Here is a 25,950-nt window from a genome sequence, read left to right as displayed (position 1 = left end):
CAGTACTCCAGCTGCGGCCTCACTAAGGCCGAGTACAGGGGGAGAATGACGTCCCGGGATTTGCTTGAGAAGCATCTATGGATGCAAGCCAGCGTTTTGGTCGCTTTACTAGCCGCAGCATCGCATTGCAGGCTCATGTTCATCTTGTGGTCAATGATGACTCCCAAGTCTCTTTCTTCCATAGTGCTAGCCAACATAGCACTGCCGAGCCTATAAGGATGCTGCGGGTTTTTCTTCCCAAGGTGGAGAACCTTGCATTTATCGGCATTGAACACCATCAGATTCTCATCCTCCCACTTGCTGAGCCTGTCCAGGTCAGCCTGGATCACCTGACTGTCTTCTGGTGTGGATGCTTTTCCCCAAAGTTTGGTGTCATCAGCGAACTTGGCCAGTCTGCTTCTGACTCCAGTGTCCACATCATTAATGAAGATGTTGAACAGTATGGGTCCAAGGACAGAGCCTTGGGGGACCCCACTGGTCACAGGACACCACGATGAGTGACTTCCATCAATTACTACCCTCTGGGTCCGACCTCGGAGCCAGTTTTCCAGCCAGTGGATCGTGGAGGACCCAAGGTGACAATTGGCCAGTTTCTCTAAGAGGTGATTATGGGAAACCAGGTCAAAGGCTTTTTTGAAGTCAAGATATACGACATCAATCTCTTCTCCCTTGTCCAGGTGATAGGTCACCTGGTCGTAGAAGGAAATGAGATTGGTCAAGCAAGACCTACCCGCAACAAACCTGTGCTGGCTATCCCTTAAGATGTTGGCGTCGGCCAGTCCATTAAGGATGGCCTTTTTAATAAACTTTTCTAAGATCTTCCCTGGGATAGAAGTCAGGCTGATGGGCCTATAGTTAGCCGGATCCACTTTCCTCCCTTTCTTGAAGATAGGCACCACATTGGCCTTCTTCCAGTCTTCGGGCACTACACCAGAGCGCCAAGAGTTTTCAAAGATCTGTGCTAGAGGCTGGGCTATGATGCTCACCAGCTCCTTGAGTAGGAGATGATGCTCCATCCCCCCCAGTATCACAGCATTCACGAGTTGCACTTGGTATCTTGAGGTATGTAGAAAAAACATTTAAAGCTGTGTCTATGGCTGAATCACTGATTCTCTGAATCAGCATTGAATCTTCAGATTTGGATTCGGCTGAATCGAATTGGGGACAGTGATCTGAATTAACGAATTGAATCACTGTCCCCAATTCAGGCTGAATCCAAATTGAATACGGCCCGTTTTGCACACCACTATTCCTTAGTTTTGTTTCTGTGAATGTGAAGTTGGCCTTTAACAAGTTTTACCAGCTTCTTACTAAAGTATTTCATATAATCAATGGACACCAGAAGCTAGAGCTATAAGATTTAGCTGTCATAGCCATGTTGTAAGAAGTTAAGTTTACCTTCTGAGCATTAACTCATTGACTCTGTTTTCAATCTTGATTTGTTTTTGGGATCATTGATTTGGAAGGAACCTCCTGGGTCATTGCATCCACTCCCCTTTTATCATGAGTGGCATGAAAAAAACATGCAAGTTGGCAACACTGCACTGAAGAGTCTAACAGCTCTATCCTAAAGGTATGGAATATGTGCCACTGAAGCAATAGGATGCAAAGAATAAAACTGAAAGTAGAAAAGAAATCCTATTTTTGGAATTAGTTTTCAGAGTGTGGGTAATTATGTAAGTTGCTTGGGAGGTTTTGTAGGACATAAATAATGCTGGTCCTGGGTTCTGATTTTCTTGTGGCATATTTGCTTGTAGGTAGTTACCTAATAAAAGATGTAAAATTGGTACATTTACATTAGCAACAATTAGCATTTACAAACTAAGAAGATGAGTTGTTTACACACTGACATGGGGTTTGTATGTAATGAATTAGAGACCACAGTAAGACCAAACCTATCATGCTAAGCATTTTTTAAAAGGGCTGAGGTGGGATCCAGGACAACATCCTTTATTACAATGAGGAGAAGCTGAAAGGTAAATTTCCTCCTTTCTGTAGAAAAGCTGCTGTCTGTTCCACTTGCAAGTTCTCCTGTGGCACCTGATCTCATAGGCACGGATGTGGAATTAGGGTAAGTGGAAGAAAGAGATTTGGCACCTTTTTCTGATATAGTACCATTTCTTGAAAGCTTGATAGCTGTTAACAAATCTGTCTTCTCTCAGAGCCTCTGAGTCATTCAGGTGCAAAGCAAATGGGTCTAATTTATCACTCCATCCTGGCAAAGGAGGTCAATCAGTTAAATCCTCAATGTGAATATGCACAGGTTATAGGGAGAATCTAGAATTCAGCATTTAACAGCTCATGATCATTCTGGTCTCTCCTGATAAGTAAGATTTTTAGCCCTCAAAAACACCGTGAGGAGTTAAATTTACCCTCTGAGCGTTTACTCAGTGATTTTAGTATCAACTTTTATCTGTTTTCAGGAGTATAGGGCTGGAGGGGACTTCCTGAGTCGTCAGTACAGTCCCTTGTTATTGTAGGCAATGATGTCAAATCATCCTTTTGATTTCTTCCCATGTCTCTCAAACTGCTCATGCCCATGGCTGGGAGAAGCTGCAGTGGGCACTAAAATAGTTAGTGGTTGGTAAATTACAGAGAAATTGCAACCCACTGCTTACACTGCAGCACTGATGAGTGTCAGTGGGATGACTTAACACAAGTCTGTGATGTGCATGTTCGCACAACAGGTTCCAGATTGATGTGGTAATATGCAGAAAAAAATAATGGCTTGATGAAAATTCCATTCTCAAATTTGCAGAAATGAAGCAGAATTATTAACCTTAAATATTGTGAGCATATTACTTTCAAACTAGATTGCCTGCCTTAGTCCTCTCAAAACTACTTTTAGAGTTGTTGTGAAAATAGTGTATTACATGGTAATTTTTTTTTAATAGACTATAAAACATTTTTATTTTGGCCTTTTAATTCACCATTTTCCAGGAAAAAGCAGAATCACATAAAACATTGATTGTAACCAAAATATGCTTTAGACCATGTAGCAGACCTGAGGCAATTGATCTGGTGATAGAGGTCCCATGGTGGTTGGACCTGCCTGCTCACAACCCCTGGGTTCTGCCTCCCTTCCTATCTCTCACCTGCCACAACGTGATCTTTAAGAGTTTCTAGTTCAAGTGGCTGGTGACAGAGATGGGGTGCTAGGTGTGCTATATTCTGGGCTCCCCTTGCTCCTCACTATGTGGGGTGGATCTTCTCCTATAAGTCAATTCCTCAATTACATCTTATAGACAATAATCATGACCTCCAGCCACCACCATAGTCAGGCCCATGCCTTCAAGATGTTACCATTTAACAGTTAAGTGAGGGACTCTCACCCTCCTCACTGCCTGGCTCTCTGATCTCTGCAAGCTTTGTTGGGGTTTCTGCCCCCTCAGCCTCAACCCCTTTTCTCTGGCTAGGTCTGCTAGCTCAAGAGCCACTGTTCTGGCCCCCGGCTTCTGGGCCCCAGCCAACTCTTTCTGCCCTCTCTCAGTCTTGGGCAGATTGTCCCAATCTGTAATCTCCTCCTCCACTTAATAGTCATGTTCAGTTCACCAGTTTAACTTTAACATAAAAAAATAAGTTAAATTTTCAGAGGAAACTTCTGCTGCTGCTTTTCAGTGGAAACTTCTTCCGTCCCTGGGTACAACACAACACACACAAAAATATGAGTGCTACCACTTTATTCAAAGCCCTTCCCCTCATAGTGTGCAAACTTCACAGGAGGAGGATGATACTCCCTGGCAGGCAAGCCCTCACTAGCCCTTGGCATTTGAGTCATGGCATTCTGATGCCTGAAGCACATGAGCTGCCACATCTCTGCCCTTCCCCGGCAGACACCTTCTCCTGTTCCTGGCAGAATTTCTCTCCCCTCCCTTCCAGGCTCAGGCAGGGGCTTATGTATTTGAGTGCCCCCTCCTCTTGCCTCCTCTTACACTTGTTTAAGAGCCTCTACTCTCTTAATTACAGGGCAGCACTGTCATGGGCGACTGGTGCCACCTTAGTTGGGGGGGGGGGCACTGATCACAAGGCGGCTGATCACTGTGGCCGCTTCTGGGAGCACTGCTTCCTGGCTGGTGCTCCCACCTGCCTCCCCTGCCCATTGCCTAAGCGGTGAGCGCAGCTGGTCAGGGGGTGCACTGGTGTTCTCAGGGCATGCACTTCCACCCCTGTGCACCCCCTATGCATTGCCACTGAGCCCTATAGTTCTTATGCTTTGCTTTCGTAAAGCAGCAGGACCCCGGTTTGCTGACATGGGTCCCTCTCTTTCACCCCAACTGCTCCAATCCTTGCCCCTCCATCTCTCTTTCCCCCTCAATTCAGTAACAGGGTTAGGGTCCCCGGTGACAGACCAACATCCTAAATGCAAGCAGCAGCACAGCATAGTATGACCTTGTATTTCATGTGATATAATAATAACCTTATATTTTTTAAGCAGAAGAGCATGGCAAGGACATTTTCTCAAGGTTCTCTGGTGTATCTGATACCAAATAACAAAAGCAATTTTGTCTTATGGTTTATTTTTACCAGCAGAGTTTAGAATTAGGACCTCAATTTTAACTTTGGTTTTTTTCAGGGATTATATTCTTTATGATTAATGCAGAAATTTCATTTAACTATTAGTTTGTGTCCTTATAGTTAAAGTATCTGTCAAACAGTTTCTTTATACCATATACACAAGACTGAGAATTTCTTAATATAACATTTATTAATGTTGTATGAAGGTCAGTCACAAAGTAATGGCTCTTTTTTTTCTCAGCCAAATATTTTTGAAAAAACTTGCACAGAAAATGTGTATATCAGTGCTGAGCACTTAGTTCTTTTTCAACACAGCTTCTTCCTTCTCCATCAGAGGTCTTTCTTCACTGGTGTAAAAAGTTGTGTATCCCAGCATGGGAAGTCCTTGTCCTGTAAAGCAGCCTTGCATACACATGTCCAAATGACCTGGGAGAATTCTCCTGGGTTTGTTCTCCTAGTAGAAAATTTTACCCAGAGGCACCTGAACAGACATTTATATGCTGAGCCCCTGAAGAGCAGAGAGCTTGCAGTGCTGATGCTGCACAATCAATAGGCCCTTATACTTATATTATAGCATACTCTGCAGGCTCCTTCAATGTGTCTGGTGACAGATTGTACTGCAATGTATTCTTTATGATCATTGTTCAGTTCTCATTTAGCTATTAATTTGTGTCCTTATAGTTAAAGTATCTGTCAAAGAGTTTCTTTATACCATATACACAAGAAATATATAGCAGCAGTGCACAGGGCAGCCTTGCTGGCTGACCCAGATCAGTTTGCAGTCTGTTTTCCTGCAGTATAATGTGTGGGTTGTGAAAGGGACAGGTTCTGTTCCCTTGGGTCTGGAGCAAAATAGTCCAGTCTGAGCAGCAGGGGCTGAAATGAGGCAGGAGCAAAGCACCCTGGGAAGATGGAAGACTGTTCTGTGGTTTCTCTCAAAGATAATGTGTACAGACATTCATTTTCACAGGAGAAATTATCCTGGGAGCATTTTGACCCTGGTTGTTCTCCACTTATTTTTCTCCTGGAGCAGTTATTTTTGCATTGGGAGAAAAACTTTAACATCTGTACATTTGTGGTTTCTCCCAGGAGAACAGCAACTCACCCAGGAGAAACTGAATGTCTGCACGTGACCACTGTTGCACAGCCTGTGCCAGTTTGCAAATGTTGCCCTTAGAAAAAGAACACCTTCTATGCCCATGGCTTACTCAGGAGATAAGACTTGGGAGTCATCACTTTCTGACTGAATTTAATGTCAGAATTGTTTACTAGTGGACACATTTTCTGTGCAAATTTAACATTTGGCTGAGAGAAAAACAGGAGCAATTCTTTTGCAATTACTGAAATATGCCATGGTGTTCTATAATAAAAGCTGCCTTCTGATCTAAGCATGGGGCTCCCATTAACATTAGTGGAAATTAATTGTACTCAGGAATGCAGTTGCAGTACCTTGTACGAGAACCATATACTCCATACGTGTTTGTATATTTTAATGTTTAAGACCTAGGGTCCTGATCCTTCTCTCATTTACAAGGCTTTCTCACTACTGCAGCATCATTGACTTCAATGGATTTCTTCCTGATTTACAGTGGTGCAAAGCAAACCTTAGAGTTATTTATTTGGTAAAAATTTATAACAACAAGCATCATTTCATGGACTCAGACCACTCAGTACAAATATTATATACAATAAAGGTGAGCACTTGGGAAAGGTGAAAACAGTATTAAAATTACTGTGTGCTTGTTTCTGTACATGCCTCCTGCTAGGTTTTTGAACTTGAGATGCCTACTGGGAAATTTAAGAACTTTTATCAATTACTCTGATAATAAATTCATCAAGACACAGCTCTTGCAATTCTTTGTTCTTGGTTTTGATTCAATTATTTTGACATTACTGAAATGAACCTAGAAATGTCTCTTCGCTAGGGAATACAAAGGCAAAAAGAACAACATAATAAAGAAGTCATGAAGAAAGCTTTGTGAAGAGCCAAGTGATTCAAGAAACAGACAGGTGGAACGTTTCTCATTTCCTGCAGTCCCATCTCAATATACTTCAACAAGTGAACCGTATTTTACCATCAGCATCTCCCATTCAAGTACAGCAGTTTGCTCTGATCAGTGATCCTTTGCCTTTTATTGAGCTAAGCCTAGAGGATGACAAAAAGGAAGGAAAAAGCAAAGAATTTCTCCAGGGACAAATCATCTTAAAATACTCCAGTGTGGAACTAGCTTGCATGTTGAAGAAGACTGCACACTTTTATCTCCTTTCACGAACTTGGATAGAAAGTGCAGGAAGGACCTCAAAGGATAAAGGAGATGGAAAATGTTAAGGAGAAATTAGATTTTGGGTTTCTTGTGGATACCAGCTTGAAAGACTGTTTTTAGATTAATAAATTTAAAGACTTTGTTATTAAATGCCAGCTCCTTAATTTTGCCTGTTTCTTAAATCACATATTCACATCAAAAGGTACGGTCATTTCTGTGAGTTTTATGAACAGAGGAAATTCAGACTGCATAGCAAAATAATTGTCAGCTATTGCTATCTTATCTGTATGGCTCTAATCCCAAAGCCCTTACTGAGGTAAGCTCTCATTGACTCTGGTGATTTCATGGATACAAGGATAATAATAATCTAAATTGTGTTACGTGGGTCATTACATTCTGGCCAGCTGGAGGGGAGAGAACTCTGCATTAACTAGTTATTCTTTTTCATTTCCCACCCCTTTGTTGTTACACACTTGCTGAAGCATGACGATGCCAATGCAAAACAAACCTTACTGGTTTATGTATATACGTGGTGCGATATAAACTGCATATGCCCTGGGCCTTAAATTTTTAACATAGAATTGCATCCAGTTTTCCTGAGATAGTTTTAAAAATACTGTATAAGAGTTAATTTCTTGAATTGTGGGTACATGTCAGATCTGATAATGAATGACTCATTCCTGGAGAAGAGACAGGTTCTCAATTAATAATAGTTTACAATTCTGTAATGTGCTTTGAATGTTCTGGAGGACAGATATACAAAACTGTAAAGGTAAAACTCTGGCTTTTAAATATTGGACTGTAATGCATTAAGTAGCCTAAGGACGTTTAGACCTAGCTGCTGTAGAAAATATTTGCTGGTATATCTATACTGTCCTAGGATACATACAGTTTATGCCTGCAAAACAGTGCTTTTACTAGCATGACTTCTTTCTACTTTCTCAAATAAAATAAACTGTATTGGCAAAAACACTTTTTATTGGTACAACACTCATGCCGGTCCCTTTTCTGGTATATAACTGTAGTTAAACAAAATAACTCCTCTAAATGAAATTAATATCCTGCAAACATTTTTACCACCAAACTGGCCTTAATTTTGGGTTCTCAGCTAAGTCCCTAGTGTAAAATACTTCTAATCACAAATCTAATGCATGTAAGTCAGTATCCTTTGACACTGCTGTTTGTAATAGAGCTGAGAAACGGAGCTACCAGAGACAAAATTATGTCTCTTTTCTAAATATGCCATCTTCGCATCAGCTCAAGGTCACTTGAAAGACAACACAAAGCAACCTGCCTTGTAACTCTATGTACACCACAACTAACCTATTGATGAACAGGAGAATTCAGTTTACAGAGGCGTCTGTCCTGAGCCGTACAAATATTTATTCAAAAATGGACTTCAAAATAATAGGTGAAGACTGAGCTTTCATTTCTTTTGGACTCTCTGCACATCTTTTAGTAGTAACAGCCTTAGAGTCTTTTCTTCCAGGCAGGATTTTACATCAATGAAAGGCTCTGCTTCTCTTTTCTTCTCTCCTTAAAATTGAACATGAAAGTTCTCCTGACATTTACTGTATCTGATCAGAAAGTAATTCTTGACAGTGAACCAATATGTTATGTTTTTTTTAAGATAATGCCATATTATTACTGTATATCCCAGGATCATTTGCAGTAGATCCAAAACCAAATTCTGGAACCAGTTAATACCCCGCAGATCCATTAAGAAATGAAATTTGTCAAGTCTATGGGAGACTTGGCTTGCATGGATAAAAATGGCTGGCACACAGAGAGGACAGAAATAGTTGTCAATGTCTCCCTATAGGCCCATATACATATATATACATACAGAATATACATACACATTTTTTCAGTGATTATTTTAATCATATATAGTACTTTATTTTTAAAAGAATAAAATAGAATAGAGTTTTAGCATTTTAGTGTCAGACAGATTTTTTCCTCTGCAGCTTCCTCTCCTCAAAGCTCCCCCAACCCCTCAACTCTTCAAAACAAAACCTCGTGACAGCTATTTCACTTGAACTTATTAAAGTCCTAATTCTATTCATACTATGTGCATATAATGGAAAGCATCTGAGGAGTTAATTTTTATATTTCTCAAGTTAAAGTAGACCTGCTTCTTTCAAATGGGATTTGAACATCCTGAAGACAAAATGGCCCATCTCTGCAATAAGCTCGGTTTTATTGGACTGATCCATTTTCACAGATAACATCTAATCCACAGACCTATGAGAATCTGTGTAGCAATACCAATGACATTTCTTTTCATACCAACTGTTTTGTTCTACTGTTTTTCCCCAATTATCAATGAGAAAAGGAGCAAATTATAGCACCAGAGAGGGGGGGAAGCAGATTCCTCTACAGACATGTATTTGTTTTATTCAGGATGTTTTCCATTCTCTTTGTTTCACTGTCTGCCTTCTCTCACTTTAGCTGAGAAAGTAATTATAGACAACACCAAAGAGCCTATAAACACTTCCAAAGCCAATTCTTTTTATAAATGACCCTCTAGGAACTCTGCAGCTTTGCAGTATTTTTCTGTCCCTGAACTTGGCTTAGATGTCAGGCCTAAAGACTTGATTCACACAAACAGAGAGCCATACTACCCCATATAGCATGTAAGTGATGTGTGTGAAGTTTATGCTGGAAACAGCGGCAGCATGTATACTGTGCTGTATAACTATTTAAATCATGTGATCATAAACATAGTAATAGATTTCAGGCCATTGCTCCTAAGGACCATGTACAGCAGAGTTGTCAAACATTTGACTTGCAGGCTGCATTTGGCTCATGAAGGCATGTCATCTGGCCTGCAAGACTTATCATGGGCTGGATTCAGCCCATGGGACTCATTGTTGCAGCTGTCAGAACCCCTGAAGTGGCAACATTAATCCCCGTGGCTGCCAGAGATGCTGTTTCAGTGCAGCTCTGTAACCTCAGAGCTAAGTAGAGAGACAAATGCCTGAGGCTGAATTGATTTAGGTTAGTTGAAGCAGCATAGATTGAACTGACAAGCAAGTGAACAGGCATTCACTTTTGATTCTGGAAATGCAGGGGCCAAGGTCAGAAGCTGGGGGGCACTAGCGCATGCCTCCCTGCTCTGCTGGAGCAGACGGCTTGGGCCAAGGCTATTCCACCCACTTTGCAAGGGTGGAGGTTTGTGTGGGACGTGCAAAGCACCCTGGGATGCTGGGGGACTGTAAGTTAACTTGAATCTGGAGGGGATCTGGGACAAAAGTTCAATATACTGATATAACCTAAATCAGCTAAGTCTGATACTACATCCATCCAATTGGTTTTGGCCATTTTGAAAGCGGTTTATGCGCACTAATTTTCTTTTGTGTTAGAGATTTGAACTTGTTTACAATCACTTATACTGGTTTGTGTGTAATTTCTGTCCCTAGCCACTTTAATGTTCCTTAGTCACCTCAGGTGACTAAGATAAGTAGCAATGGCATTAACTGCCTGGGTTCTGGAGCCATGTGCAAACAGCAGCTCCAGCAGTTGAGGGATTAATGTCACAGCTGCTCATGGGTCATCTGGCATGAGAGAAGTTTCATAGTCTGAATTCAACCCATGGGACCAAATGATTTTCACGCATCTGATACAGAGGACTATGATATTGGGATTTTTATTTCTATATTTTTTTCTATGATTTTTCCTGCCGTCTTCAAAGTTTCTTTCTAATAAGACTGAAAATGTCATATAGTAAAGCTTGGGAAAAGGTTTGTTTTTTCTCAAAAAAGGATCAATGAGTTAAGAGAGTCAAACAGAGATGATGGAGTTGCTAATTATCTTGGGACTGGAGCCTAGCAAGAAATGTCTTGGAGAAAACTAAATAAGATATTCTGTTCTGTTTAATACCTGGTAAGAACACAAGCTCCTTCAGCCCAATTACAGGAGTCTCTATTGGAGCACAGTGAACTAGAAGGTGGATCCAAAATTAAGCCTTTTAGTTACTCTACTACAAAGAGAAATTGATGGGAACTCAGGCATAATTGGTGAAAGCTCCACCCACAAATAAGCCCCATCTAAATGAGATACAGCTCATGCTACACTGTGTCTCTAGTGAAAGTATCATCTCTGAGGTTCCCTGGGCTTGACTTTTTTTCAGCTTGGTTTGACTGTACTCAACTATAACTCCCCCTGATGTTCTGTTCTTTGCATCTGGCTTTTTTGGGAGAAAGGAGAAGAGAGTGGGCAAAGAAAAAAGGATGATGCTTCTGGTCGATTAATACATGTCTGTAGAAGCCTGTATCAAGTTGTGACCCTCCCTTGACATTATAGCCACCATTTATCAAGGACATCACTTGCATTCCAAGTATTTAGCCACGTGCTGCCCAGAGATGGCAAAGATAGACTAAGGCAGCTCATTTTTATGTTGGGTACATTCCTGAAGTGACTAACAAGGTGATTCTCTGAACAAAGGGCCTACTAAATAGAAGGACAGGTTAGAGAAAACTAGTTCGTCTCCAAGGAAAGCTGGAACTTGAATGATCTCAGAGACTTTGCCTTTGATTAGGGAGTCCTGTGACCGAGGGTAAAGGAAACTTTATTTAAGAACAGGATCATCTTGTTTTTTTCCCAGGGCATGAACAGAGATGATTTAACACGTTGAATATGTTGTAACTCTGTGCCTGTCCTGAAGTAAGTAGAAGTTAAAGCAGGGCAGTTTAGGTCTGAATAAAACAAGGGTTTAAATTCCCTTATTAAGGGATAGAGGTCTAGAGACAAAACAGTTAATGCAATAGATTAGTTGATACATGCCTATGACTGGTAAGTCCCACCTCTTTTAAAGCAGTGTAATTGTTCATTTGTCCCTGTTTTCAATGGTCAATCATCAGTTGATGACAAAAGGACTGTAGGAGGAAGAGGGCAGGAGAAACTTACTATCTAACATGTGGACTGGGCCTGACCATATACGCTTTCACTTTTAATATAAAGATCTGTAACTCTTGGTTCCTGTTGATGTAAAGGTATGTTGCGATTGTAGAAACTCCTATGCAAACCCTGTGTTCCTTATTTTCCCTTTCATATGGCTCAAAGGAGTTAAACAATAAACCAGAGAAAGCATACAAGTGGATCTCTGGGAGATCGTGCATATACAGTTGGGGAGGGTTAGGATGTTAAAGGACTAGTATCTGTTTTGGGTAGCTGGACTGCAAAACCTCACATTCCCAAGGTTGGGGGGATGGGTTTAGAGAGGAGTTGAAGGAACATGTCAGAAAGGCTGGAACTGAAGCAGTAGTAAAACATGTCTTTAGAGGCCTGATCAGCTCTGTACATAGGATTTAAAGAGTGGTTCCAATTATAAGGGACTGGTAAACACCCACTAGGGTGAATCAAGCAGGTCTCTAACTGTAATTTTCTCCAAAGCAGCACCCACTTACCCAAAATCACTCAAAACATTAAGCACATTTTTAAATGCATATCTCCCCTCTTTTCTTGTGTGCTTTGATAAGCATAAAAACAATGACATAATGACATTTAAATAAGCAGCCTTCTTATGCTGGGATACATGATGAAGCAAGACAACACCACTTGAGCTGCAAGTCTAGGCACTGCAATCTCAGGTCTTGGTTATACGTGGTTTAACTGTTCTTCACAACTGTAATAACTAGAGATTTTTTTTTCATGTGTATAAAATGAAAGCTTAGATTCTAAAACACAAGATGAAGAAGACTGCTTGGACAGCTGCTACTAAGTTACATTTCTACATAACTCCACCAATTTGGAGCCTGGAGCTTACTTGACCTCCTTGGAGCTTTCTAGAGGTGAAGAGGACTAAGGCATCAGTAAACCAGACTCTGTCGTCTGCTCTCATATAAAATTTTTTTGTCAGAATAATGACTTCAGGACGTGACCCCTTATGTTTCTTTTTTTTTGTCACAAAAGAGCTCTTCCTGTGTTATCAGTCAACCAGTTAGCTTTGCAATAATGTCATTTCTGTAGAAACTATTTTATTTTCCTGTTTCTCCTCCTGCATTTGGGTCTTAAAAGCTGCATTAATAATGCACTGTGTCTCATGGAAATTCACTCTTAGTGCATGTTTTGAGGACGTTTACTATAGCATGTTAGCCATTGACAGCTCTCGAGTCTGTGACTCCACGTTAATTGGCACAAACAGGAGAATAGTTTCATAGTTTCTAGGGTCAGAAGGGGCCTGAACAGATCATCATGTCCAACCCCATGCCCTGGGCAGGAACAAGTGCTGGAATCATAATACCCCAGCCAGATATCTATCCAACCTCCTCTTGAAGACCCCAAGGTAGGGGAGAGCACCACCTCCCTTTTGGGAGCCCATTCCAGAGCCTGGCAACCCTAACCGTAAAGTAATGTCTTCTGATATCAAGCCTGAACCTGCTCTCAATCAATTTGTGGCTGTTATTCCTTGTTATCCCAGGTGGTGCCCAGGGGAATACAGCCTTACCTATTTTCCGCTGGTCCCCCTGGTGAGTTTATAGACGGCCACCAGATCCCCTCTCAGTTTTCTCTTGTGGAGGCTGAATAGATTCAGGCCCTTTAGTCTATCTTCGTAGGGCCTGACCTGCTGCCCCCTGACCATGCAAGTGGCCCTCCTCTGGACCCTCTCGAGGCTAGCCACATCCCTCTTGAAGTGCGGTGCCCAGAACTGGATGCAGTACTCCAACTGTGGCCTGACCAATGATGCATAGAGGGGAAGGATCACCTCCCTGGACCTGCTTGTGAGCACCTATAGATGCACGACAAGGTGCGGTTAGCCTTACTGACCACTTCCTGACATTGGTGCCTATTAAGGCATTTACAGACGTGCTCCAGGAGGGGGGTAGGGCACTTTAATTAGCGAAGCTCTGAGAGCCATGTTAATTAAGTGCCCAGAATGTCATGTTGAACAAGCTTTAGTTGAAGCACCCTCCCTCTGTTTTTCAGTGTGAGGACGCAGATACACGTGATGCTGGTGTCTGCTGGAGTGCGGTAATTACTGCACTCCAGCAGACTTGATTAATTGAGTCTTATCCAACACGCTGTAATTACAGTGCATTGGAGCAGCCTCCCTACACATGTGTAGGAGCCCTTATATTTTACTCTGTCTTTCATTTTTTGGTTCGGGAGGATAATTTACCCCAAATGAAGGAACACAACAAGGAAAGAACGAAAGAAAGAATGAAGGGCTAGCCTCTCTCTCTGCCTGGGATACACTGGGCCCAGCTCAAGGAGACATGGGTGATGAACTTTCAAACTGAGGAGAGTTTTTGATGGGTGATGGGCCCACTCCAGGCCCCAGCATAACTTACAGCTTTTCTAGGTCTCTCCTCTGTTCCCTTCTTTTTTGGTTTGTTTCCTTCTAAATTCATAGCACAGGTTGGAGGGGTAACCTATTGTACAAAGAAAAAATCAGGCTTAATAGATTATATAGGTACATGCTTTATGTACAAAAAAAGATGATGATTGCTCCAAATTCCTGAGAGATATGGGAAACCTGCAGTAAAAGCAAACTGTGCTCACACCTTTGGGTGTTAATTTTAATATGCATGTCAGGTTTGAAAAATGTCAGCAGAAAGGGACTGAATAATACTTGTTGCGTATTCATCTGAAGTACATAATTGCTCCAGCTGACATGTATGAATGCACTTTCATTATTGTGTCAAGAGGACACTTTGTGCTTGCAAACGAACAATGTTTGGAAGAGAAATAAAATAGGAAGCACTTGCTTAAATAAAGTTTATTACAGCTTTTTAGAAAAACATAATAATGAAGTGTTCATCTTGGTTAAGAACATTGTTTTTGAAGTGTTAACTTTAATATATAAATGGAACTCTGATTTAAAGGGCGGGCTGTATGGTATTTAGGGTTCACTCAAGTGACATCAGTCAATAATGCTCTTTCTGGTTTTCACATCCATGCAATGCCAAATGGCTATAAGAGGATAATGTCTGAGGGAGTCTAGAAACTAATGATAAATTAACCCCACACTGGAGCCTTCTCCAACAGCAGACGTAAGAAATAGCTTCCTCTCCTCTTCTGTTTTAAAATATTTAAACCATTCATCTTTAAATTTGTATCATTAAAATTAAAACCATCCAAATGCCTGACCTGATGTTTGTACGGAACATTGGGTTTAGTAAACGCAGGCATACATGAATAAGAAGAACATAAAAGAAAAATTTAATTGTGGAGCAGTAAGCACAAGTCTCTGTAATCTTTTAATCTCTCCATCTACTTAGCTAGCTGCTCCCTAAGTGAGGGACTATGTCCAAGTTCCCAGCTTCCTCTATCCCCTATTTGGAAGCATCTCTAATTTATAACTTCTAACACTACAGTGCTCATAAGGGCCGAGCAACTGCTGGTTCAAAAAAGTCACAGGTCAGCACTTGTGTATGTCAGAGTAAATATTGAGTGGCTGTATATTGACATAGGTGTCTAAGTTTAGACACTTGACTTTGGAAATATTAGTTCAAGTGTCCCATCCCTGTCCCCAGGACCTGCTATCATTCTTGGAATTAGAATTTATGAGCTCCTGGCTCCCTGCTCTATGCTTAAGCCATTAAACAACATGCCCTTCTGCTCACTAAACTTCCCTCACATGCACAAATTTCAGTATTGATATGCCCTAAGATCCATACATGTCCCAAGATCCTTGTAGAGGCATTTGATTGAATCCCCGATTAGAAATTTTTCAATACCCACCCCACTAGGGAGGCAGGCTGTGAAAGGAAGAAAGTACAGCACCAGCTGGATAGAGCATGGAGTATTGCTGTCCAGGGACTGTCATCTTAGCTGATGGTGGAGGCAAAAGCAGTAAGAACTGGGAGGACATGGTGATACACCCATCTGTGATCTCAGAGGGTGTTTAGCAAGGAAAATATGCCATTTCATTACATCCTCCTGGATACCTTTTGCCAACAGGGCAGTTCTGCAGCTCCTGGAATTAAAGCTGTCTCCTTGTGGAAACCCTGAAGGAGCACAGATGGCAGTACTATTTTCCACTGAGATGAATTCACCCACAGTGGTGCTATTTGCACTGCCCGGTGCTAGCAAGAATGAATCTCGTCTGTTCTCTTAACTACAGTATACAGTAGCTTGTTAAGGCTGTAACGCATTTTGGGATACTTCAGGATGACAGTTACTATATAAAGAGAGGCCATTATTCTTTAAGATAACACTTTCCAAATAAAGTATTCTTGATTCCATATTCCCCTTTGTTCTTCTAAGATTTTTCGGAAATTCCAGCTACACTGCTGTGTTTAAAAGAATAGGCATTGTGCAAAACTTGCTTTGCTGCTTGGAGAAAGGAAACAATAAGTCACGTCCCACTAGAGCTGTGCTGGCCATACTCAGAGACATTTCAGAGCTATTTCCAGCAGAAGCTCCTGTATTTTTGTTTGAACTTGAAAAGTATTACAATTCTGCACTGTCTTTCTATTTATATAAGGTGTGTTAGTAGCTTTAAAAAAAGAGAGGAAAAGAAACAAAAAAATGTCTACTTTTGAAAATCCCCTCTCCCCTTCCTTTAGAGTGTAACTTTTCAAAGGATTTGCTTTGCTCCGTGTCTTCCAGTAAACTGTTTTCTTTAGTCTTTGTAACTTCAGGCTGGTGGATCATTTTAGAGGTGCAGTACTCCTACCTGTCTTTTCCTATAGCCCCTGTACATGCTGGTGGTACTTAGGCCAGGTGCAGACATTCAAAAGGACCAAGGTGGAATTGATTTAAGTTACAGTTTTCTGTAAATAGAATACTTTAGATTGGTAGGAAACAGAACACCCTTTTGCCTGTTGGTGGGGGCAAATCTTAGACTACGTTCTGCCATTGTTAAGCCAATCCATGTGTGCTGGACCTTTGTTCTGTTACAGGTACAGACCAATTTCCTATCACTTATACTGGTAAAAGTGTACTGTCTGTACCTGACCTGAATCATGTGAAGGCTTCCACTGATTTTAGTGGGAATTCTCCTGCCAGTGGTGTTTGTTGTGATAAATTGTTGCAGAACCAGACCTCTGCAAAAGGCCTCAATCCTGCAGGTCACTGAGGTACTGCAGGAAGGTGACTCAAACTGGCAAGGTGTACAAACACTCAGTGATAAAGAGGACTGGCAGACCACTCAAAGAAATCATATGTTCATATTTCTGTTCCTTTGTGCCTCGTCTTTCATTCTGGCACGCCGTTGCTTTTCTCTTCCTCTCCTCCCCCCGCTGTCAGTGAAACAGACAATGATGTATGTGTGGCCAATCAGATATGGTGTTAAAAATTCATTTAAAAAGGAGTGCACTTTTTTTTTTTTTTTTTTTTTACCTTGAGACTTAATTACTACTGCAGCTAAAGAGAGGCAATCCTCTCCTGGAGTTAAGTTTATTTCCCTTGCTGATGCTAAGCAGTAGATGCACTGATAGCAAATACAATAATCCCTCTAATGAAAGTGGAGTATTACTATTAAACATAACAAAATCCCTGCGAAGATAATGTATTAAGCATCTAACTTAAACTGGTGGAACCAAAGAAACGTAGAGCTAAAGCTGCCACTCCATTCCTAACTCCCTTTGTGTACGTACAGTGCCTATTACAGAGATCCTATGCATTATTTTTGCTGTATTTTTCAGGCATAATGAAGGGAACTAACAGTGGAGTGCCAGCCTTAGCTTTGAATATCCTCAGTATTGTCAGCTTAAATTGGATAGCACTAGTATAATCTGAGATTTTTTTTTTTTATTTATTGTCTGCTTTCTCATGACACAAAGGAAAATAAAACAGGCAACACAACACACATCCATTGATATTGTAATACTAGGTGTGAGGTTGTAACACCAATGAATACATGAAAGCATTCTATTGACATCATAATAGCTCCTACATATAGGAAGAAAAAAAGGCATATTAGATGGACCACATCTATTGACATTTTAATGGATCTTCTGTGGATAAACATTTAGGGGGGAAATGCCCTTCTATACATATTACAAACTGCACACTGAGTTCATACCATAATAGCTTTCTGGGATGTGTTATGATGTCAGTGCCAATGTTAGATATATTTCCATTGTACAAATAAGGGGGAAAATCTATTGGCATTATGCGCTCGCTCAGTGGACATGACGTTTTACTACTTGTGATACAATGTCATTGGAAGGAAAGCACTTTGAATGACCTTCAGATAGGTCCACAGGGGACTGACGTAAGATGCAAAATCAATTGAAGTTTACAGGTTTATCATGGTTTATTTGCTGTGTTAGCCATCGTGCAGGGAATATTATGAAAAATAGCCTCTGGATCTGTATAACTGAATTTAAAACTAAGTATGCTATCAATTCTTATTTTTTAAAATTCAGAGGGAAGACACCAACCTGAATTGATATTGAGCTGTGTCTACTACATTTCATTTTAAACAATTTGTGTTTGTAGTCATTTTTTAATTGGAGCAGGCCAAATATGTAGAGTGAAATCCTGATTCGGTTGAAATGAATAGCTTAAAAACCCATTGATTTCAGTTGGCTAACTAGGATTTTATCCATAGCATATGGAAAAAAACTCCTGAAGTGGCACAGGGCAGGATGCGTCTTCCAGTATCTCTGTAATTTACCTTTTCCTCATCATGTTTTTAAGCTTCCTACAGTACGTGGAAGGGATTTATTATACCATCTATTCAACAGATCCATTTGTATTGAACCATGTTCTTAAGTTTCCTTGCTTAAAATAATGAAGTACAATGAAATACCATTATAGTTAATATATTTTGGAGATGGGAAGTTCATGATCACACTGCAGGGTAACTGCATGTTGAATAAAAAGGTCGTATTTATTGTGGTTTTATTTGTGGCTACAATATAAATTCATAGATATTTAGGGCCAGAAGGAACCATTATGATTATCTAGTCTAACTTCCTACGTAAGACAGGAGATAGGATTTACCCACTGATTCTTGCTTTGAGCTCAATAACTTGTGGTTGAACGAAAGCATATCTTTTAGAAAGACATCCACTCTTGATTTACTAGGTCGAAGTGATGAAGAATTCACCAAATTCCCCGGTAAGTTGTTCCAATGGCTAGTTACCCTTACTATTAAAAAAACCCCTGTGTCTTATTTTCAGTTTGAACTCTGTTTGACTTCAGTTTTCAGCCTTGGGGCGTTTGTATGCCTTTGTCTCTAACCTTGGAGACTGCTGCCATCGGCCCAAGAGATCTGCACCTCTGTTATTGACATACCTGTAAGTCTTGCCTTTTGGAGACTGTGACATTGAAAATTACAGTCTAGCCCTTAGCGCTGTACATATGGCAGAGTCAGTAATCAAGTGCTGGGACTCTCAAAAATCTTTATCGAGTAACTCCAACCCTTCTTTGCTGGTAGAAAGAGAAATTAACCATGCCTCTGTATGTTTTTACATCCAATTCAGATCAACTTTTACACATATTTTTATCAACAATCATAAAAGTTAATTAGCACGCAGCCTAGGGTAGGTATTCTTCTGGTACTGATCAGAAGGACTGAAGTCTGTTTTATTAGGAATAGTCATGGAGGAAGAATGGCTCCTATATCAGCTATTAGTTTAATGATTGTCCATGCATTTGTCTCATTATTAGCCCCTACTGTGCATTATGAATTTGTAAAGAGAGTGAGAGAGTCCTAGTTATATATATTTTTCCTGCCTGCTAATGAGGAGTGATTACACTGCCACACAATGTAGTCAGTTTGTTAGATACTGAACAATGGAAAATAAAAAAAACCTGATATAATTCTCTATGGGCCAAACAAAAGTAACACTATGCTATGGAGCAGACAGAACTGGAAGTACAGTAATACAGTGAGTGTTAAAAATGATCTATTTGTTTTACCTGTAAGAGCACATAGGAAAACACAGCTCAACCACACCCATTAGGATGCCCCAGTAAGTTGTGGCTGGTTTTGATCATGACCTGATCAGAGGTTTGTAATGAGAGTTATTTTATCCCTTGCTTTTTTGATATGTTAATTTAGGTTCTAAAAAAAAAATCTTTCACGAGGAAGGCAAATACTAAAGTGTCAGTGTGGGCTTTATTTTTACACTAGCAAACACCTTTCTAGGTGTTTGAAGCATGAATTCAGCACATCTCCATGATTAATACTAGCAGCAGGGCAAGAGTGGGCCAATTAAATATAAGGAGATGAAGGCATAATAAAGAAAAGTTCAAGTTAAAGTAGAAAAGCACAATCCACATAACTCTCTAGAACATTGTCAACGCTCCCCACAGCAGCCAGGGGGAGCGTTTGTAGTTTTTCCTTATTTTGTTATCCAGAAAATTGAAGAAAGAACTAAGGATATTTGTGGGTAGTATCTTTTATTGACCAACTACATGGTTGGGATAAAGTTAGACAAGCTTTTGAATGCAAGGCATTCTTCATCAGGTTATCTTCATTATAAGACTCTTTATCAGTGAGAGGTTATTCTTTCAAAGCAGACTATGGACATTGCCTGCCAGAAAGAGTTACGACCAATAGTGTTTCAGAGTGCATGCACTTCCCTGACTGAAGAGCTGTTGCAGAAAAGGGTCTATTCCAGCAACGTGGAGATGCAGTGTGCCCGGGGTACAGGGACAGGAGCCATTTCCAGTTATTGCCACTGCAATCTAAATTGTGATTACTCAGCTGCTGGAAAAAGCTGCTTTTTTTCACCTCCCCTATCCCCACAATCAGCACCTAAGGTTGTTGCCCCATTCACCCCACCCCATTTATGCTGCTGATAAATTCTTCTTTATATTTCTGGTAGTGTTGGAATGATGTTGTGATGTTGATTCCCCACCCATCAAGCTTTCTTTTCTTCTATTAGTTGTATGCCTGATACTCCTGAGAACTTCTTTCTCCTCCAATATCACAGCCCTCCACACTGTTGTTAATCATTGCTGTGCTTGCTACTCTCTTCAGACCTGATAAAGAATGCTTTGCATTTAAAAGCTTTTCTAAGTCTATCTTAACCATACATTTGGTCCAATAAAAGTTATCACACACAAAAATCCTTGCCTCCCTTTTATGTTCTGGTATTGTTCAAGAATTGTAACTCCTTAGAGGACAGTGATCTCTGTGCTTTCTACCTTTGACTGGAGCTTTGGAGAAAGGGAACATGCCAGCCAAGGAATCAAGTTTTCATTTCAGCTTGACATAGCACATTATCTATGAGCAGAAAGAGGTAGTTAGTAGGGCTCCGCGAAAGAGCATTGTTTCGTTTTGACTTCTGTTTCACTGTTTTGAAGGGATAGTATTTCATTTCATTGTTTCATTTTATTTCAAAAGCAATGGTCCATTTTGTCTTATCAAAACTGTTTTGCTGTTTCGACACATTTTGATGTTTCACCCATAGTCTATAATAGGGAATCATGAAAATGCCTATAACTTTGTCATTTTTTGTCTGATTCAGATGAAAATTGCAGGAATGGTACCCCCATCTGAGGGCATGAAGCATGCTAAGTTTCAAGGAGATCGGTGTGGGAGTTTCTGGGAAACTGCATCTCAAGTTGCTGACAAGCAAAACTTGTATCACTTGCTGGCAGCAGCAGCTTGCTGTCATCCTGCATGCAGATCTGGGGGCCCATGCCCTCCAAGAGGGCTGTGAGGCTGTGCTGGACTCTTCCCAGCAGGCTGTGCTGAGCAGACTCAGGTCCTGGCCCTGGCCCCAGCCAGCAGCAGCAGCCTGCTGTCATCGCGTGCGCAGATCCGGGGGCCCGTGACCCCTGGGAGGGCTGCGGGGTTGTGCCAGACTCCTTCTGGGGGGTGCAGGCCCTCAGATCTGCATGCAGGATGACAGCAGGCTGCTGCTGCTGGCTGGGGCTGATTCTGGGCATAGCCCGTGCTGAGCGCCAGGAAGCCTGGTGCAGCTGCTGGCCCCAGAAGTCAGTGGCAGCCTGCTGTCATCCCACGTGCAGATCCAGAGGCCCATGCTGCAGCAAGATTGGCCTCAAAACATTTTGACACTTTCAAAATGTTTTGAGTGCCCTTGTTTCATTTCAAAGCTGTTTCAAAGCCTTTAGTTTCATTCCAATTTCACTGTTTCAAGCTCAAAACGCATCGAAACACCTTCAAAACAAAACACCCATCACAATTTCACATAGCCCTAGTAGTTAACCATGATAGTATGCAGTCAGGAAGAGTACAGATGCATCTTAGAGACTAACTGATGAACTGCGCTCTTGCTCAGCAAAGTGTATCCATCTCTGATTCAGTTAGTCCAAGACTGTCCAATTTCTAAGCAGCCACAGGCTTCATGCCATGAGGACTGCATCAGTATAGGCTGCACATCTTGGGGGCCACATTAGTGTGAGCCACAAGTCCCTGGACCGCACTGCCCTCCCCAGATGCACCCCCAACCCCACCTGTGCAGGTGGCTCCATCTCAACTCCCACGCTGCACCCTAGCTCCATGAGTTACACCACCTGTCTCCTGGGGCAGGAGAAGGAATTGAAAGCTAAAGGAGGGAGGGGAAGCCTTAAAACCTCAGCTTCAGCCTGGCAGGCTTTGTGGCCTCAGTAGGGGCTACCATCCCTGCAGCTTTCACCCTGCTGTGCCTTAACACACACACTGTCACCCGTGTCACAAGTTTTGCTTGTCTGCAGCTTGAGGTACAGTTTTCCCCAAACCCCTGCACTGAACTTCTTGAAACTTGGCATCCTTTGTGGCCTCACCAGGGGCTACCGTCCCTGAAGTTTTTGCTCCCCTGTAGTGTAATACATACACGTGACATGAATTTTGCTTTCAAGAATTTGGGGTACAGTTACCCCCAAACCCCTACACTGATCTTCTTGAAACTTGGCAGGATTCATGCTCTAAGCAGAGGCTACCATCTCTGCAAGTATCATTCAAATCATAAAAAAAACAACAACCTTATAGATATTTAATTGATTCCCCATTATAGCCTATGGCCGGATCTCCAAGGCGGCTCTGAAGCTTTGGAGCGGCTTTGGCCGAATTGAAGCGGGAACCCGGTCCAGAGCTCCAGATCAGATCACTGGCATCTGAAGCAGCTGGATCTGAAGCCGGATTGAATAGTTGCCTACTCGCACTGGCCTAGAGGCCACATCCAGCAGAGCGAGTACGTGCCTGTTGTGGCATCTCAGAGCATTTTGAAGCCTGCACTGCAAATATGCAGTGTGGACTCTAAATTGGACTCAGGCTGTCAGGGCACTCATGGCCCACTGCAGGCACAGCTCCATGGTGGCATGGTGCCACCTGATTCCTTGGGTGCTGCACAAGGCAAATAGAGTCAGCCTGGCCTGCTGGCGTGCACCTTCGTATAGGACTGGGTCAGATTCTGCTGCCACCTGTGGCTCCTGACACTGCATGCAGGAGCTGCATGCATTTGGGCTGGGCCAGGCCGGGCTTCTATGTATGTAGTGCCCCCATATATCAACTGGCCAGGCCTCAGAAGCTCCTGAGGGCAAGTAGCCCTAAGCTGCTCACCAGGGTAGCTTTTTATACTTCTGGGGCCAGCTCAGGTGCTGGCCCTGGGCTCCAGCTTCTCCTACTCCAGATCTAGGAGGAGCTAGGCAGGGTCAGTTTGCCCCAAGTAGCACAATTTGCCCCACACCAAAGTGTATGTTCAGGCACGTGTGCTGAGGCACAAATCTCTGCCACAAATTTGTGCTATTGCTATTTGAACTGCTGCAAGTGCACATGCCTGCAGGTGTGAATGTGGCCAGAAAGGCACAGAGATAAAAAGGAATGATGGAGACTTAGAGATACTATGAAGGAATTTGGTAACAGCTTGCATAGTAGAGGAAATGGAGAGCCAGGAGTTGAAGATTAGGAGGAGGTAGGATGGGGTGATTTGGGGATAGAGAGGTAGTGAACAGGTATAGAAGAAACCTAAACCTTCAGTTTTAGTCCAGTTTAATTTAAGGTAGTTGCAAACAATCCTGGCTGATGTGTCAGATGGACAGTGTGATGCAAGGCTGAGTAGGCTGGGAAAAGACAGGTGTAAAGAGTTGTCTTACTAATGTAGAACATGTCATTGCTTAAAACATTTACCACTCACTATTCCATATATTAACTTAGTGCTACACTACTTTTCTATAGCTGACAGATATGATTATAAAGTACATTATTCACCCATATGAGTTCTACAACTTCACTGAAGACAAACTGGCATATATTGGTCAACCTTCTCTTATGAATGACGGCACCAAAGGAGTGGAAAAAAGAGTGAGACATTCCTTTTCATGTGCTTCTAAAGGTCATATGCTTAAAGGCTTTCAAGGTGTACCTGTGTCTGTACATAGTGTCTTTTCAAAATCCCTGGAGATAATTATCGTTGGCACTGAAATCAGTCTTGAGCCTAGCCATGTCATGCAAGCAACTAAAATTACAGGCTGGTGTTTCAGTGTCAGAAGAAGTGACGTTAATCTTTTTCATTGTGTTGCCAGATATTGTCACTCTTCAGTGTGGTAGTTGTTACTGAGAGACCATTCAGAACACCAAGAGGAGTTGTAAAGGGATTTTGGACATGTCTGAAGCTGTGAATGTCATCTACTCCTGAATATTAAGTTGTGCAGAAGAGGATGACACTTTTGCCTGTCACAGTTCATTTCCCCCTGTGTCTGGCTTTAGGAAGATACAATGGCAGTGCAAATCCATTCCAAGGATTTTGTCTGTGGGATTTATGCAGTATTTGTGTGCATCCACTAATTGCAAGTGGAAAGTTGCTTCCACAGCAACGTAATTAAGAGAAACATCAGAGAGAAAGAAAGATAAGAAAGCAAGCATATGGAGAAAACTAAGAGGTGGGTGTGAATGCTCCATTGTGAACACTTACATTTTGTCATGGTAAATTTTATGGAAAATCAGGCATTGTCACGGTGGGATGTTAGAATTCATGGTAATCTTAGAAAAATTATGAAGACTTTTTTGTGAGACAGGCTGGGTTGTTTGCCTAAAGCAGACTGTATACAACATTTAAAAGGTCATCATGACATAGGGTCTTAACTGCCAAATATCTGTCCCTTGTAGAGCACCTCAGGAATTTTCTGACAAAGTATGATTTCATGGAAACATACTGACTCAGCAGAATCAAAATGTTTCATGGAAACACATTGTATTTGTTGAACTATCAAAAAACACAGAGGGTTCTTTCAGCAACCTGTGTAATTTCCTACTAGTTTCTTCCAGGTCCTGTAGCTCTGAGGCAAACCTTCCGTGTGAACTGCACTGGGGACTTAAAAGTTCCTGCTATCACATTGAGACCGTAGAGACCATTTTAAACCAAGTGAAGGCTTCATCGCTGCAATCTAGTGACCTTATTGCTACTAAACTAGCATGCATACAAAGCAGTGTTATAGAGAAAATAGTAAGCCACTCAGTCAGGCGATGATAGTGCAGAAGGCACTGAGCCTTTTGATCATTTGAAGGCTCAGAAAGGTGAAGACTCCACTGAGACATTTGTGGCTTCCTGTGGATGGTTTGAGACGTTCAAGAGGCGAACCAAAATTTCACAGTGTTCACATCACGGGTGAAGCTGCCAGTGCTGACATCAAGGCAGCAACAGAATTTCCTGCAGTGCTGAAGGCTGTTGTCACGGCAGGGGGCGACCCTCTGAATTTAGTGTTTAATGTGGACAAGACAGGGTTATTCTGGAAGCGTTTGACTTCCAGAACTTTTATCTCCCAAGAAGAGAAGTGAGTTTTCGGATTTAAGGCTGCCAAAGACCATTTAACCCTACTGCTAGGCAGTAGGCCTATGCGAAGCGTCTAGTATTCGCTTCAGATTCGGATTTGGCCAATTCGGGGGGCAGTGATTCGATTCAGTGATTCAAATCACTGTCCCAAATCGATTCAGCCAAATCTGATTTGGAGATTCGGCTGCTGCCGAATCAGCTGAATCTCTGAATAGGCCCCATCCCCTGCCAGCTCTCAATGGATGGTCTGCCCGGCTGCAGCTCTCAGCTCTTTGAAAAAAAAAGCCCTGCAGTCACCAGCTGCTGCCAGGAGGGGTGGGAGGAGAGCTCTGTCATGAGCCCCCTGACCCCCACCCACTCTCCCAGCCCCCCATCCCCACCCCCATGGCTGCCCTGTGCAGCCCCAGCTCCTGGCTCTTTAAAAAAAACAACAACCCAGAACTCACTGGCTGCTGCCAAGTGGAGAGGGAGTGATCCTTGCTGCCCCCCACTGCCCCACACTGCATGTGGGGCTCTGCCACGAGACCTCAGAAGCCCTGAGGCTGCTGCAG

General features: G+C 42.0%; 1 long non-coding RNA gene across 1 annotated transcript; it reads left to right on the top strand.

The window, feature by feature from the left end:
- The first annotated feature begins 1,409 nt into the window (after positions 1–1,409).
- LOC106738377 (uncharacterized) lies at positions 1,410–7,738 on the top strand. The gene is made up of 3 exons (XR_002086996.2): positions 1,410–1,573; positions 1,999–2,071; positions 6,441–7,738. It is a non-coding gene; the product is annotated as an uncharacterized LOC106738377 (long non-coding RNA).
- Positions 7,739–25,950: the final 18,212 nt, after the last annotated feature.

Source organism: Alligator mississippiensis, chromosome 11 (assembly GCF_030867095.1).
Source record: "Alligator mississippiensis isolate rAllMis1 chromosome 11, rAllMis1, whole genome shotgun sequence".
NCBI classification, from domain to species: Eukaryota; Metazoa; Chordata; order Crocodylia; family Alligatoridae; genus Alligator; species Alligator mississippiensis.
This window is presented reverse-complemented; position numbering and strand designations above follow the sequence as displayed.